Genomic DNA, 16,119 nt, shown 5'->3' on the forward strand with positions numbered 1-16,119 from the left:
AAGATGCTGCAACACAATGGGAGGACCTAACAAAAACTGACCACAGCTACGCGGCAAAGTTGGACCACGTGAACAAATCGACGCAGACTGGGGGTCAGACTGTGGCTGATGATATGCTCCTGGATGATGATACCTCGCTGCTGTACACAGGACTGCGTCTGGTATATTTTTTTACTTTGGTGAAAACGATGTTGCCATTTAGTAAACCATCATGTAGTATTCCTGTTGTTGACCAAATACTGATGACCCTCATGAAACTGAAACTGAACCTTGTGTTAGGGGATGTGGCAAAGCGCTTTAAAGTGTCTAAAGGTGAAGTAAGTAAGGTGATTGCTCACTGGATTGATACATTGGGTGAGCAGCTTGAACCCATGGTTGCCTGGCTGCCAAGAAGTGTTATTCGTGCTAACATGCCACCATCCTTTAAAAAGAACCACCCCCAGACCACTTGCATCATCGATTGTGCTGAAACGGCTATTGAGAGCTACAAACCTTAACTGTAGGAGTGCCACTTTCAGTCATTACAAGGGAACCAATACTGCCAAATATCTTGTTGCTGTGTCACCTCATGGGCTGATAATGTTTATATCAGAGGCCTATGCTGGTAAAAGCAGTGATAAGTTCATCACTATAAACAGTGGGTTTCTGGAGGCCCTAAGGCCTGGTGATGAGGTAATGGCTGACAGGGGTTTCACGATTCGAGATGTACTACATGAAAGGAAGGTGAAATTGAATATTCCTGCCTTTACCCACAAGCGTGGTCAATTGACCAATGAGGAGGTAACGCGCACTAGACGAGTGGCCAATGTCCGTATACATGTGGAGACGGCAATCCGAAGACTCAAAGTCTTCAAAATTCTGTCCCAAACTGTCCCCATCTCCATGACCCCGAGGTTGGACAAGATTCTTATCATATGTGCTGCTTTAGCAAACATGAGGTCCAGACTCATCCGACTGCCACATGAGGCGTAAGTCCCTATGAAAAGTAAAACCTGGGTTACCTGCAGTTGTTTTTTTTTTTTTTAAATTGTACATATTCCTTTTTATTTTATTTTATATATATATATATATATATATATATATATATATATATATATAAATTTCAGCTAGAAAAACCTGTGTAAATTTATTGTTATTGTTCCCTTTCTGGTGTTGTGATTATTGATAAGACAAAACAGAGTTTTAACTAAGAAAAACTTGTGTGAGTACTATTCTTTTTCTTGTATTGTAAATATTGTCACATGACAATAAACAATTTGATTTTTGAGAAGAAATGAATTAATTTTTATTGATCCTATTCCATAACAAAGGGACAATTTCATTAACTCCTTAATGGCTGAATTTTTTTTATAATTAAATAAAAACAAAGTAAATACAGGAAAAAATCTCAAAATATTACAAAAAGAAAAAGACTGGAATAAAATAAAATATTAAATAAATAAAATTAATAAATAAAGATAAATGATAAGTGACTGATATAAAAATAAATAAGAGTAAGTAAAATAAAATAAATCAGTTTGATAAAAATAAATAAAAGCTAGAAAGGATTTGTCACAAATTTGTGACAACAGGGGACAAGGGGTTAAAAAAGGAATGACTAATCACCCCAGTACACATAAGCAGGTCATGCTGATTTTACAACATTCATGTATCTGGAGCACAACTCCAGCCTTCCATCATCGAAGTCATCGACAACTTTTGGCAACATGTGGGTGAAATAGAAGGAGTGTAGCCTTGAGATATGTCCCTCAACAAAGGTTTGGTCGTAGGACACGTTGAGCTGCAGACATTCAGTGTTACTCCAAATCACCAACAAGGCTTGCCGTAGCCCTGTGCAGTGCATGCCCAGTTGCACCTGCATGTAATATCCCTTTGGCCCATTGAAGGACAGATAGAAGTCCCCTGTGGGCATGCGTTTGATCTCACTGCTTTTAGCAGCAAGTGCTTCAGTAAGGGACTGGTTTTTGACTAAGACAGGGCACTTGATCTCCAGTAGTGTGTCTCTGTTCATGACACCATCCGGACTCGCAGCAAGCCATGGCTCACTCGGGCAAACCACCAAAGCTTTCACATCGATGTCATGACCTTGGTCTTGCAGGTATTGCCTGGCGTGCTCTTCACCCTCTGCTCCTTGCCGGGTTGCCGCGTTACCGTGAAAGGTAGGATGGAGGTGTTCAGACAAGAATTTGTCTGGTGCTGTGGTAGCCCGAACTGGCACATTCTTGCTGTTATCCGTACCCGTCGCATGTCATGCCACAGTTGTTCCCTGCTCTGTTCTTTTGTGTGCTGCTCAATGTACATAAATTGGGTTGTGGTCATGTCAATGTATGTGGTGTAGAAGGTAGAGGCTGGTGTTAAAAGTGAGCTGCATTAGTCCACTGCCAGGTGCAGTAAAAAGTGCCGCTATTGGTGTGGAGAGACAGTAATTTTGCCATTCTTCCAGTGTCTCATGGACTTTTACCTTGCGACTAGGTGTAGAGACTATGCTGGAGGAGGATGCCTGTGATGCTGGTTGGTATAGATTATTTCTGCTGTGTCTTCGGAAAGACACATCTCTGATTTTTTGCTGCCCAGTATTGCTTTTTGTCCCGGCATTCCAGCAATTCTGCACATCAGTGCAGGCAAGCCCTGTCTTCCCTTGCCTCACAGCATTTTCTACCTGCAGACAGATAGAAACAAAATCACACACTTTTTAAATAATGGTTTGAGCATCACAGCACAATTGACTTCTTTTAGAGACAACATTTTGTAAATCAAAATAACAAGGGTATGATGAAGGTAGAGCGTTTTTGTTACTTTTCAAAACAATTAATGAGCTGGGCCTGCAGCCATCAACATCAATGTTTAATAAAGGTGTGGATGGGCGAAGAGCTGCTTATGGCAAGGATATGGTTAAAAGGAAAGCCCCCTTAGACAATAAACAAAACAACCAATAAAACAGAGAGAGATCACACTATTTATACTGGGGAACATGCATCAGTAAAAAAAAGTCTAGTGATGCCTGTGCTTGTTTACATACTAAATATTAACAACAAACCACAGCCTCATGCCAAACGTCAGATCAAGTGAATGAGAGTATATGGTTACACGTTTGCACAATAAACTGCATCCAAGTTTGTTTTTTGTCGCTAAATGAACCAGGGTTTTCATCATCCTGCGATTGATCACTTGTACAGCAATCTGGTTTATCAGCCATCCTCCTTTATACCATTAACATTGCTATCAATAAACTCTTTTGTCACCTAGCACCGAATTAATTAAAGCACTGTCAAACACCCCCGCATTCTGCGCTCACTGTAAACACCTTGCTGTTGTCTTAAAAGTAACTCTAAAAGTAAAAGTAACTCGCAATGTATGCAAAGTGTCTCTCTTCCTATCAGTGCCGATCAACGAGCATTTAAAATGCTAGGCAGGCAGGCTAGAGGGGATTACTTTTTATTTTTATTTTTATTACTCTTCGTGTTCTGTTATAGATTAACACACGGATACATACAAACATCTTAATACAAGCATAAGATGGGCTAACGTACCTTCCAAAGCACGGCGGCTGCATGGCTACAGGAACGTCCGGGTCCGGCGATACAGGTACAGCCTGCAGTCTCCACATCTCCCGTCTTGGTAACCAAAACCCAGGCGTTATGCGCTGAATTGTTAACGGACTGGCTTGGTTAAACATCGGCCTTTAGGTAAATTAAACTGCCCATATCGTGTAAAAGTACACAGCCCACTTTGTCGGAATGGAGGTACTGAAACGCCTCTGAGCTTTTCAGGTTATTAATTGCATTCCCATCCACCGCCATGGAATCAATAAAATAAGAAAAGATCTTGGATGTTGTGATGCTGGGCCATATCGACATGTTGTCCGCCCATGATGTTACCTTACTTGGATGCGGAATGGTCAAAACCATTTTTAACAAGATTTTCGGTCGAATGTTGCCATTCCAAAGCCATTTTTACACCACTACTCAGCCTGCGCCGGAAGTTCTTGGCAGAAACAGGAAATAAACCGGAAGTGCCCGGGAAACTTGTCTATACGGCCTACGCTGTCCTCGTCAGCGTCCTCACCATTAGGTCCACCAAACCTAGCTCCTGGAGCAAATTGTGAAACTCCTGAAACCCTCCGGAGGGTCTGGTGGACCCGAGTACAGCGACGATGTCCCCTACGCAGCTGTTTCTGCTCTCCAGAGCATATACGAGCAGTGACTCTCTCGATTAATGCTAATGCTAATGCTCGATAAACATCTAAAAAAGATGGCCGCCAACGGGTTTCGAAACTTTTCGTTTTACGCGCGTCAATTTCGCTCTTGACGCGCGAATTAACACAAAGTGGTCAAGCGTATAACTAGATGCGGCAGGCGCGAATTTGACGCGCTATTCGCGTCCGGTGTGAATGCACAGTAAAATAAGAGAGAGCGGCAACAGCCCTGGTAAGATCATTTCGTTTCTTTACTTTTAAAGATGATGATTGTGTGTTAAGCGTCTGCGACTTACTTTCACTTTGATTTGTGGTTTGAGCGATCGGATTCAAATCCGTATTGAATGCGTTTCGAGGGCATTTACACCTGGTCTTTTCACGATCAGATCACAGAAAACGCATGAAGTGACCAGGTGTAAACAGCCCCTTAAGGTCTGAATAGAACCCATTTAGGCTACCCATGAGCATTAATACATAGAGGCAGGAAGAAGTACTTTAGAAACCAGAGATGGGGTTTGGCACTGGGTCCGTGGGACTGTTTCTGGGGGTTCACTTTTTATTTTACCTACCTTTTGTTTTCTGCATTCTCCTCACCATTGTCTCCTGTTCTTCCCTCAGACTCGTCCTCCAGAAACAGTCCCACGGACCCAGCCCCAAACCCCATCTCTTAAAAATAAGTCTGGAAATCAGACTTTAAATATCAAGATTAGGGAAAGTCTGAAACTATTTTAAACCATGTCTGAGAAAATGCTTTTTCAATTAGTGCAGTTTAAATGTGAATTCTGGTCTAAGACTAATGTTAATCCCTGTCAGGGAAACCACCCCTAGGATGAAAAACGTAATACATCCAGGGACTTAACAAGACTGAATCTTTATAAGAGCTCAAATTCACAGCTGGACTGTAATTACTCTCACACTGAGTCACGAATCATTCATTTGACTTGTGAAGTTTCAACTTGATCTGGACACAGTGTTTGATTTACTTCACGAATGCCGTGCAAAGTGAGCTGGTCGATAGGAATTACGTTTTTTAAATTATTTTTTATAATTATTTGTATTTATTTATTTATTTATTTTCTCTGTTGCGTTCAGTGCTTTCTTCCGGAAACAACGGACCATATGAGATTCCAAGTCACAGTTCATCTCACTTAGCACGGCGTTCGTGGCTTGACTAGTCGAGACTGTTTTCCAAGATGGCTCCTGCCTGTATACGCGTAATGTACTGTCTTTATAAAGTATCTTCTTATTAAACTGTCTGTACACTTACAAAGTTCTCAATGCTTCTGTTTGCATGTAGGGACCCTCATTATGCTACCATGTTAGTGTGAGGCTATTTTGAGCCTTGTTAGTGGTATTAACTAGCGATTTACTTTTACTTATTCAATGCCCCATATACTAGTGTTATGAGCTAATCTGTTTTTAGAGTTAAAACTCTTTACATTCGATTATCATGAAAACGCATCCCAGAGAACGATCGACTTGGTAACCATGTGTTAATTACCCCTAGGTTCATTTTTCACCGGAATTGTCCTTTAATATCGGGGCTAAATATGGAAGCAGCATTGAGGTCGAAGATGTGCTACAGAGTGCACTGTGTCTCGCCATGTTGAAGACGAATACGAGAAAGTCAAGAAGCCTGTTATGGAAGAGCTACAACAGGTAGGCCTGGCTACACTGCTTGTTTAATCTTGGTCTCTATTTTTTAGCCATTTTTGGAGCCTACTTTTATGGGATTGTATATTAAAAGCAATATTGTCAAATTTTGACATCATTTACATCATACTCTATTCCCTTAGTGCCCAAACCTCACTGTGACAAATGACCTTTGGGCAGAAGAAAGGATAGTTCAGTTATAGTTCATTATATTCTTGGATGGAAATTGTTGAACCAGGTCCTGGCTATAAGGGAGATCATTGGTGTCAAAAACTTTATATAGTGTACGTGTGTATAGTATACATGTGTGTACATGTGTGTATAGTGTACATGTGTGTATAGTGTACATGTGTGTATAGTGTGCATTGTATAGCCTACAGAAAACGAGCTTCCTTACAAATTGCTTCGCGATTACTCGACATGCTTCATAGCTTCAGTGTTACATGTAACATCACAACCTTGAAGTGGAAAGTTGAGTAACTAGTTTGACAATAAATTCACAGATTAATAACTCGTGAGCTAAACGTTGTTACTACACAAATAACACCTCTTTTCAATCGTGGGAACGTACACAAGGCTTTTTGTATACATAATTTTTTTTTTATTATGAAAAATATTAAATAATTTCACTGTAATACACTGCATTGTTGCCAAATTCAGTTCACACATCACTGCTGTCCTGTTGGTTAAACTACAACACTTATTTGGGGAAAATACTATTTTTGTATCATTTTTATGGTTTTTATTATGAAAAATATTAATTAACTTCACTTTAATACACTGCATTGTTGCCAAATTCAGTTTACACATCACTGCTGTCCTGTTGGTTATAATACAACACTTATTTTGGGGAAAAAAAATATTTATATTTTTGTATAATTTCTATGATTTTTATTATGAAAAATATTAAATAACTTCACTGTAATTCACTGTATTGTTGCCAAATTCAGTTTACACATCACTGCTGTCCTGATGGTTATAATACAACACACTGATTCTTGAGAGTCGGGACAAAACACGTTTTAAAAAACTTTTTTTTTAAATACACACTATATCAATTAGAGTTATATGTTTCTGCAGAGAAAGGTCTTAGCTATTTAACCATGTAAAGGAACAGGTTCTAAATAAAAACACATTTTTAACAAATAAACATGTTTCCCTTCAGAACTGGATTTGTGTCAACTCCGTCAGACACACTAAAAAGTATACAATTTTAATTCTTCAAATCCAACAAGAATCTAAAGTTCTAAAGTATATTGTAATAGTGTTTAGTTACTCTGATATGTAAAAAAATTACAATATATAAACTTAAGTTGTGATGTCACACTATTCTGAAAACTCAGATTTCTAAATTTTCATTTGAAAATTGCATTTTCAAACTTTGATTTTAATTTCAATATTGTAAAAACAAATTCCTTAAATAAATAAAACATAAGAGGATGTAGATCAGATGGTCCTTTATTACAAAAACAACATAAACTGAAGGAAGAATATTTTTTTTTCCCAAAAAAATAACAAAAACATTCATACATCCAACGCTGTTGACGAAGATCTGACGGTGTTGACGGAAAAACTGACGGTGTTGACGGAAAAAATGTTTGAATGTTTTACGTCAGATTTGTGAAATGTTCACCTGTTTGTCATGATATGTTCTGACAATAAAGAGTAGTTTAAAACCAAAATTAACGCTCTGTTTTCTACAACTTTCACTTAGTAGCAAAAATCTGCCTTTAAACTTGAAAGAAATAAAGATTTGACATTTATCGTGATAATTATCGATATCGACTGATATTAAAAAAAATTACCGTGATAATTTTTTTTGCCCATATCGCCCAGCCCTACACTGGCTTCTTATTTCTCTATCTCTGTCTCTACATATAAATATATATATTAAAGTGCTGGCAAAGTTACACGTTACACAATAATAAGCAGACCACTGCCTGCCCATTATCTACAAGTCAGATGTGTATGGTTAAATAATGTAATGCATGCTATGTATGTGCATTTATGTGTAAATAAAACCCTGAAATAACAGTTTAACCCTTCACTATATTCACAAATAATATTATATTTGCACATTAAGAGGTTATTGGTGGATTTGTCAACTTTGTCAACAGCTTACAGGTCAACTCCGTCAGACATAGAACCTGACAGCGTTGACGTAAGGGCATGTATTTTCCCGCCAAAACATGTTGTGAATGAATTTTAATTAATCAACTATAATTAATCAACTAACATTTGTTTTTCTTGCAGGAACAACATTCATATGCTTTTAATGTTTCCAAACTCTTTGGGGAAAACTTGTGACTTTGAGTGTATGTGTCTGTGTGTATAAATACAGAAAGGTAAAGTGAAACTAGACAGTCTGTTAGAATCTTGTGATTAACAAATTAAGTCATCATTAGAACCTTGTGATAAGTAATCACAAGGTCAAAGTTTGCTTTACCTAGTAACAGAGGGGTTTGCATATGAAGAACCAATCAAATAGTGAGGAAATTATGTAATGCAGCCTGACATTTGTCATACCTCTACTATAAAAACTGTTGTATATGTATTTTTCGGTGGGATTCTCAATGGATTTTGTCTGAGATCCTCCGGCCTTGCTTCTTGGGAGAGATTCCCTGAGAACTGCTTGGGAAGATCTCCTGGCCGTGATTAAAGCATTTAAAGGACATTTGCAGGTCTGTTTGTCAATTTATTCCTGCGCAGGAAGCTAGTTTAGGTAGGAAGCTAGTTTAGGAAGAAAACTAATTAGTAAGGGAAAACAAGTTAGACTAGGTGAGATATCCAAGTGAGGACGTCGCCAGGAGACGAGACTCAGATATCAGGTGGGGACGTCGCCAGGAGACGAGACCCAGGTACAGAGTTGGGTGTCCATTTGGAGACACCCCAGATAGTTAGGTTTAGGGGAAAAATCTACCACAATGTATTGTACACTGCAGCTAGGTAGGTTTTCCTCAGTTGCTAGCTGTCCCAATAACCTCACTAAAATGCTTAAATTCAATCCACTATGGTTTAAAAAAAAGTATCTTAACAGAAAGATGGTATTGACATGGTGCAGCTGTGACCATAGGAATATTGACATTGTCTAAAATATAAAAAAATGTAAAACGCACCAGAGCATGTGTGGTAGTGCTGCATTCACCACAAGCAGGGAGATGAAAAGGGGTCCTCAGGGATATAGCTGACCATGCTATTTCCTGATTTAAAGAGCTTTATGAAAAAATCTGACGCAGTTGACAGAAACTGAGGACACAACTTTAATAGGCAGATTTTTATGGAAAATATTGTCTGATATTCACTTCATGCATTGTTTTTTATATTTATACCCCTTATTTTTTATTTGATATATATGTTTTCACAATTGTAGAGCTTTTTTAAAGTTTTTTGGGATGGTTAATATTGTGACCTCTTGCTAAGGACAAGTGCAATAACATGGAACTTCTAACCACAGACCATACATTTAAACAAATTTTCCCCAAAAAGATAAAAAGGTTTATTCTAAAAATCAGATAGGTATATACAATTCCTTTAGATTTAACTTTGTAAGTATGTCAATCATGATGAATTTCTTAATTTTTGCTATAAATTAGACTTTTCTATGTGGGACATGTTTTGTCCCGACTCTCAAGAATCAGTGAACACTTATTTTGGGAAAATACAATTTTTGTATAATTTTTATGTTTTTCATTACGAAAAATATTCAATAACTTCACTGTAATACACTTCATTGTTGCCAAATTCAGTTTACACATCACTGCTGTCCTGTTGGTTAAACTACAACACTTATATTCAGAAGAATATATATTTTTGTATAATTTTTTGGATTTTTATTATGAAAAAATATTCAATAACTTCACTGTAATTCACTGTATTGTTGCCAAATTCAGGTCACACATAACTGCTGTCCTGATGGTTATACTTCAACGCTTATTTTCGGGGAAAAAAAATTAATATTTTAGTTGAATTGATACTAGTTCAGACATGTCCTGACTTGTCCATACCTGTGCAAGCACCAACAAAGTCAAATACATAAAGAAACCTCCAGGTGGAATTGTTGGGCTTTCGTACAACATTTATCAAAGTTATTGAATATTTTTCATAATAAAAAAAATCATAAAAATTATACAAAAATACTTTTTTCCAAAATAAGTGTTGTATTATAACCATGTGATGTGTGAACTGAATTTGGTGACACTACCGTGTGTGACATTGAAGTTATTTTGCACATTGCAGACGGTCCCTTCGGATCTGTCTCTCGGCTGCTCATACCGTCTCACACAGATCCCTGTGTGTTGTGTATCACTGCGAAGGAATGCTCGTTCTCTTACGAGAGGTCTCTCGTACTGCGTAAGTATCTTACGCTAGGGGAAAATCCCTTTTCCGCGAGATATTGAAGCCAAGAAATTATCCTTAATTTTGTATTAATGTAAAACGCGTTGCGGCAGCATACAGACATAGGCAAAGATGGCTCGCGTGCCTATTGGCTGACCTGCGGCAACTGCAGAAGCCTATCGAGCGAGGCCATTCGTGACGTCAGACCCAATGAGGGTGCTTCACGCCCACTGTGTTGCGTCCCGCCGAAACAGGCGTGGCTTAGGCCTATAAATAAAGCTCAGGGCTGTTAGTATCTGATTTTTCATCTCTTCAGCGAAGCTCACGCATCGCTGGATCCGGAGAGAGAAGCCGCGCCGTCTAGGATATAACGCCGGATAGCGCAGCAGGAACGGCGGCTGAAGGCGGCGCGGCCAGCGGCTTCAGGCTCGTCCCGCTGAAGAGCTTTCTTCAGCGGGACGAGCCTGAAGCCGCTGGCCGCGCCGCCTTCAGCCGCCGTTCCTGCTGCGCTATCCGGCGTTATATCCTTTCTATGCTACTGTGTACTGTGTCTACACTCTCATTGCACTAAAAGAACCGGGAACCGTCTTTTTCAAGACGCCCCCTTTTCCTGGGAGAGGGTCACGCAGCTCTCGCGAGCTACTGCCTATGGCGACTCTGAGGACTCGCCTGGCATTTTTCCTGAGACTGCACCTCTGCCCGCCGCAGTACCGTGCCGTAAAAAGCGCCGTACTCGGAACCTCCCACACCCGCAAAAGCTCGCCGGTTCGCCCGCCTGCTTCACCTGCTTCGCTAGAGTCTCTTCCTGATGGACAGCGGCCGCCGCTTTCCGTCGTGGATATCGACCAGGAAGCCGTGCTGTGGGGGATGATACCTGCTCTCCCCCTGTTCGAGCCGTGCAAACTGCGCCATTCACAGGAGAGGTCAGGAGCGGACGGTCCCGGGGCTAGTTTTTTCTTTACGTTACAAGAAAGCTACCCCGCCCTGGCACTTTCACGCGTCACTCACCGGCGTAAGAAGAAGAGAGAGTTTTTAGTCCCGCAGAGGCCGGTCTAATCTCCATTTCTCACACATTTCTTAGTCCCCTCTAAGTTCAGGCGACTGGAAATATCAATATTGCAGCAAATGAGCCTGTTATAATACACACACGCCTGCAAACAAACGCCGAAGCAAAACATGATGACGCGCTTTCTCTCCCTTTTGCTCGTGCCGCGCAATCTGCGCCGTCCGCAAGGGATGTCAGAGACGGACGGTCGCTGGGCTAGTTTTTCTTTACGTGCAAGAAAGCTACCCCGCCCCTCGCGTTCGCGTGCGTCGCCGGCGAAAGGAGAAAGAGTGTGGTTCTTAGTCCCGCAGAGGCCGGACTAACCTCCTTTTTCTCACACATTTCTCAGTCCCCTCTGAGTTCAGGCGACTGGAAATGTCAATATTGCAGTAAACGAGCCTGTTATAATACATGCACGCCTGCAGACAAACGCCGTCACAAGACGTGTTGACGCTCTCTTATATGCTTGCGCTAACTGAAAGTTTATGTATTCCCCCCTGTGGCTCAGTGGCGGAATCTTAGGCTTTCGCGCCAGAGACCTGGGTTCGATTCCCAGGTCTGCCGGCATATAAAATTATGCCGTCAAGTTCCCTTAAAAGGCGACTGCAGATCTGTATTTTGCAGCCAACGAGCGCGTTGTAATACCCGCTCGCCTGCACCCAAACACCGTTTTCTAAAAACGAGGCCTCAAAGTCTTCCTAGCCCGCCTAGGAAAGTGACAGTGTTCAAATCCCGCTGCGGCCAGACTTTCACCAAAACTTCCCGCTCGTTCAGTTCCAGAAAATGCGACTGTCCCAGTGTATTTTGCAGAAACAAGCCGGTACCACAGCCCGTTTGCCTGCACAAACGCTGTTTTCACGACGGCCCAGATAAATCTCATAGAGAGTGTATTTCTGGTATTCCGACCACGGCCGATGGTGTTATGAGTGTAGTAAAATGCACGCGCCCAGTGCTCATTCCTACACACAAGCACAGCCTGCCACATTTCAGGCCTCGCACACATGAAATCGACTCAGGTCGATTGTGCATTAAAGGTAGTGAATGTGCCCACGACCCAGTGCCCACAAACACTGCACACTGCATGTCTCACGGTTTCTGTAAAACGAAACCAACGCACATACAGTCGTCTCAAGCCGACGGCGTTCTCAGTGTAGTAAATGTGCCCGCTGTCCCGCGCCCACATTCACTCACAGACATGACAAGCCCAGGGCTCGCACAAATAAAATCGGCTCATGTCAATTGTGCGTTTAATATCCGGCCACGGCCGATGGTGTTATGAGTGTAGTAAAAATGCCCACTGCCCAGTGCTCATTCCTACACGCAGACACAGCCCGCCCCACAGGGCTCACGCACTTAAAATCGACTCATGTCGATTGTGCATTAAATGTAGTGAATGTGCCCACGATCCAGTGCCACAAACACTACACACTGCATATTTTTCGTTTTCTGTAAAAACGAAACCAACACACATACAGTCAGCCCAGTCCGACGGTGTTTTTCAGTGCAGTAAATGTGCCCGCTGTTCTGCGCCCACATTCACTCACAGGCATGACAAACCCCACGGGGTTCGAAGTAGATGTGCTACTTCCTTTTTCACCATGGTTTCGATTCGCGCCGCGCAACTGCGGGGGCGTCGAGCGAACTGTAGCGAATAGCCCCTTTCTATAACGTTCAGCACCTATTCTGACACCCTGGGAAGCTTTGGGCCTCCCCGTCTACATTTATGAGGTTTTATAACCTAGAGGTTCCCGCCTTGCAGGCTAAGCTGTTGTCGGTCTAATAAATCAGTACTGTCTGTTCTGATGCTATCGGTTCAGAATACTGGAACTGCCGAGCGCTGCTCGCTGATTGACCAAAATTACTTATGGGCAGTGTGTAAGTAAGACCCACAATATTCATCAGTTCAGGCCGAATTTTCGCCCTGTCTGTATGGAGTACTATTAAGTAATTTGCGCCTATTGGACGCTACTGAATGTGGGAAAGGAATGCTGTTCTTGCTCCTTTTTCCCGGACTCTCTGTGAGTTCCCTTGGTGATCGTGCACTATATGAGCCCCGGGCACCTGCCCTTGGGACTTTGGTGTTGGATCCCAGCACACATGGCGTTTTACAATGGGTACAAAGATACTTACGCAGTACGAGAGACCTCTCGTAAGAGAACGTACTCGGTTACTAACGTAACCTCGGTTCTCTCTAGAAGAGGGAACGAGTACTGCGTATCTTGCCGTGCGTGCAACACGCTTTGGTTCGCTTCGGCGATGAAAAACCAGATACTAACAGCCCCGAGCTTTATTTATAGGCCTAAGCCACGCCTGTTTCGGCGGGACGCGACGCAGTGGGCGCGAAGCACCCTCATTGGGTCTGACGTCACGAATGGCCTCGCTCGATAGGCTGCTGCAGTTGCCGCAGGTCAGCCAATAGGCACGCGAGCCGTCTTGCCTATGTCTGCATGCTGCCGCAACGCGTTTTACATTAATACAAAATTAAGGATAATTTCTTGGCTTCAATATCTTGCGGAAAAGGGATTTTCCCCTAGCGTAAGATACTTACGCAGTACTCGTTCCCTCTTCTAGAGAGAACCGAGGTTACGTTAGTAACCGAGTACGTTTTGAGGAAAATAAGGTTGGTAATTCTTGTCTACAACGTTTAGCTCACGAGTTATTAATCCGGGAAGTTCGAATCTGTGAATTTATTGTCAACTTTACTCAACTGAAGTAGTTATGTACAATTTACAGTGTGAAACTGTCTATTTCTCCACTTCATCTAAGAGGATTGATTATAATTATTATCATTGATTATAGAAAATTCAATAAAGGTTGCTAATCTTTGAACTATGAGTGTGACTGATGCTCGATTAACTCTGCTGTGATAAAATCCAGATTTATATTTTAATATCCTCTCGCTATACTCTGTAAAGCAGCATTTCTCATCAATACTGCTGTAATATTGTAATATGATGATCTGATATTTGTGATTCCTAATAATCCACGTGACTTGAGTGCCATATCCTGAGTTTATCTGAAATATATCAGCTTTTTTTTAGGATCAGACTGACATTTAAATATTATTTGCTTAAAGTTGAAACCCTAAACATGTTTTTATTTTGAAAGATAGAAGAAGAGACTCGCTATAAAGACACATCATTACATGCTTGATAGATATTAAAGGTTTGATGTTTGTTCTATGAAAACACTGTTTTTCAGTTTTGAATCATGGACATCATCAATATGACATGTGCAGAGATTGAGAGCGCTGTGGGGTTTGTGTACGTGATTCTGCCAGTTATACTGAATCACACACTCAGTGGAGTCTGTGAACAGAGCTGGTTTATAGAGGTGACCATATACACACACACACACACGCACACGCACACAAACGCACACACACACACACACACACACACACACACACACACACACACACACACACACATTATTTGATTGACTTTCATATGTTCAGGATCAGTGTGTAGCAGATCCAGCAAAACCACACTGATGGATCACACACACACACATATCTGATTGTCTTTCATATGTTCAGGATCAGTGTGTAGCAGATCCAGATGAACCACACAGACTGATGGAGCACACACATATTTTATATACTTTATTTGATCCCACATTACAAGTCAAATTTCATTAGGAATCAAATTTTTTAAATAATCCAACAGATTAAAACAGATCAGCACATTGTTATTAAACCTGTTCTAAGGGTACAGGAAACATCGCCTCTTCCAAACAATCATGCTTCCTATAATTGCTGAGATTGAACAGTACTTTGCCAACTGTTTGGCCCTTGTTTTAGAAATCCCCCCAATGCAAAGTCCACGGATCGCCAGCCTGTGCACATGACCTAGACTACCAAACACCAGCACAATAAGCTGGCATTTGTACCCAAGGTTCTCAATGATCGATACCAATGACTGATATTTTAGAATCTTAGAGCAGTAAGAGTCCTCCATAAACAAGTCAAATGCACATGACACTTCAAATAGTGTAACTTTTTTTCCATTCTGAGAGATTTTAACAATATCGGGTGTATTAGCAATTCCTAAAAAAGTGTTTGCAGATGAGTTAAACCATTCAGACTGTACAGTAGTGTGTTTAAAGATCTGCTCATCACCCACACAGGGAACCTGAGCAGCAATGAGGTCCACAAGTCTGTCATGTCTGGCAATATATAGTCCTTTAAGTGATGAACAACTGTTCATGATGTGGGCTACTGACTCCAGGTGTTGAGGGGGGCATGCAGCATGCAGAAGGGTGAATGGGTGGAGGGAAACCACACTGATAAGTTGTATCTTGTAGGAAGAACCTGCAGACGTGCTTTTACGCAGAAGGTTAGGATCTCCTCACTGATGGTGGCATTGCTGTAGATGGTGTGTGACACAGAGTGGTCCGCGCAGAGCAGTTTTGCCAACTTTCCCTGGAGTTTCAGACTGGACCAGTTCTCCATATTTTGAGCTCTTTGAATAGACAAAAGAGTCTGCCTTGATGTTCTAGGCTGGAGCAGGAGAACAGTGTTGTTATGGTGCAATCTGGCTTCCACGATGACAGATGAGTCCTCTAAGACTGCATCAGAGACCTCTACAGGTCGGCATTGAGAGGTCCACTTCAGGTCAGTGCCTGTTCTCCAGCATAAGTCATTTAAGTCTGGCCAGTCTGATGACACACCAAATCCCTGTGCCCGTCCATCCAGCTTTCCATTTGTCTTTCTTTTAAAGCCCAGGAAGCTATCTTCCCCGCCACATGCGTGCAGCACCTTCCGTTTTTTAAAATCCAGCAATAAAGATGCCCTGGCCATCTGCCTCACGCTGGCATCATCACAGTTCAGCATGTTGGTGAGGTGGGACTGTCTTGTGGCGGTGTACTCCCACATGCAGTGTGGAACTCC

Source organism: Abramis brama, assembly GCF_963993115.1.
Source record: "Abramis brama genome assembly, chromosome: 1".
NCBI lineage: Eukaryota > Metazoa > Chordata > Actinopteri > Cypriniformes > Leuciscidae > Abramis > Abramis brama.